Source organism: Aptenodytes forsteri, unplaced genomic scaffold, assembly GCF_000699145.1.
Source record: "Aptenodytes forsteri isolate BGI_AS27 unplaced genomic scaffold, ASM69914v1 Scaffold76, whole genome shotgun sequence".
Taxonomy (NCBI): Eukaryota; Metazoa; Chordata; class Aves; order Sphenisciformes; family Spheniscidae; genus Aptenodytes; species Aptenodytes forsteri.
Window position 1 is genome coordinate 1183227 of NW_008794444.1, and position 2006 is coordinate 1185232.

The following is a 2006-nucleotide window of genomic DNA, read 5'->3' on the forward strand; positions in this document are numbered from 1 at the left end:
GACGGAGAAAACCCCTTTAAAAAAAAAAAAAGCCGACGGGGGGGGGGGGGAAAGGAAGGGAGAGACCGTACGGGGATGCTGGGAGGCACAGAAAAACCCGGCGAGGATAAACAGCAACCCTGCCCGGCTGGCGGGGAGAAAAGAAAGGTTTTAGAGGTTAAGTTCAGGTCAGACGACAAATGAAATTGTAACAACCCAACTGACATTGTATAATGTCTTCTTCCGCTCGATCAATAGGGCAGCGTCAGCCCCATTACCATAGAGATGGCTTCCTCCCCGCTGAAGGGTGGCTATTGTTTGAGGAGAGAGGTTTGCCACTTGAACCGCGTTGCTCCCCAAGGATGTGTACTTCATCAATTATTTGTATTCCTAACATCTACATATTTTCATATTAACATCCGCATTTCGTGCGGCAAGAGGAGCAGGTGCTTATTTTTCCTCTGGTACCTCGCGGGGGTCACCCCGTCAGCTACATTTTAATTAAAACACAAAAATGCGGGGGGATTTGACAGACCGGTTTAGATCCTTTGTGAGTACGGACAAGCCCGGTTAAAACCAAAACACGTCGCCTTCAGATAGTTACGGCTTTCACACAGACGGTGCCAGTGGACACTTTCTGAAAGACATTTTTTTTTTTAAAAGGAGATGGCAATAGAAAGAAAAAACTTCTCTTGCTAAATGAATGTCGTAAAAAATAAATCAATTTTAAGTTGCTTAAAAGGAAAAATGTAACATTGCAATTTGGAAAGAAAACTGACCCACAACACCTCACAATTCGTTTCCAAAAAAATCAATCGCTGCTAGGCTGAATAATTGATTCTGTCAGTGCCTTGTGTCTATGAAATAATTTTCTGTAAGTCCTAATAGTTTCTAGCAGCTCTCCGTTCCAGGTTTTCCGTTCTTTCGTGCAAGTTTTGAATTTGACAGAAGCAACATCTTCCAAATCCAATTAAACGACAACAACAACAAAATTAAACCTCTAGAAGTGTAAAAGCAATTCCCAAATTTAGCCTGTCATTTCTCTCCCGTATTCTTATTTCTCTAAAGCGACGATCGCATCATTTCATATCCACGGAACGGGCACATAAGGAACGGTCACATTGGAGTTAAAACTAAAAAGCGGGGCAGATCTTCACAGTAACTGTAATAACGGGAATAACCTCCATTAAAAAAAAAAAAATATAATAAAAAATCAGAACCCAATATTCAAAACCTCTAGCAACTCCTTGCAGGAGTTTTTAATATAATCAAAACGAGTTGTGCTCTGACGCTGCGCCTGGCACTGTGCACGGGAGGGCAGCGCCGTTTCCACCTCCCCAAATACGCTGTAAAATACAGGATATTAAATTAAATAACGCCGACTTAATTACATGTATTACCCAACAGTAAAAGCGATCGCTTTAAATGCCTACAGACGTATTTAGGAATTACTCGAGCGATTCCAGTAGTGTGCTTTGGAGCTGATGCACTGCTACGTGAAAGGTGATGTGCAAAAAGCAACCCCTCTTCAGCAGAGGAAGATGCACCCGGACAGACGGACCCTGTGGACCCAAGCTTAAGCGAGCTCAGGGCTCTTGGGCTGTGCAGGATCTGTCGTGTGTGTGTGTGTGTGTGTGTCCCCGATTTATTCCTGCTTTTATTTCCAGGTTGCTCTCGCTCTCTGGGAAGGTTTCCCCGAGGGGCGATGCGGCTCTGGAAACGGGTGGGAGAAAAGGGCTTTTGTCAAAATAATCTCGGTAAGGAAGCGCCCCCGTCTCATCCTGAAGCACCCCGATATCGTTTCACATTTCACTGCTTGCAGCCCAGAAACGTGCCCTATTTTCCCCTGCAAAAGAACATCAGAAATTGTTTGTACGGGTTGCGATAATCCTCTCAAATATGGGTCAGGCCGAGGTTAAGAGCAGCCAGAACTCGCACATCAAAGACGAGGGGGGTTAACAAAATCCCCGACCACGTGCGCGTCCCGATTGTTCCCTTTTCTCCCGACGTTAGAGGTCCGGAGAAAA

At 44.9% G+C, this 2006-nt stretch overlaps 1 protein-coding gene across 1 annotated transcript in view; it reads right to left on the reverse strand.

Moving 5' to 3' along the window:
- Positions 1–2006, reverse strand: part of TMEM260 (transmembrane protein 260) — a 33510-nt gene that overhangs the window by 29039 nt on the left and 2465 nt on the right. The window lies entirely within an intron of this gene.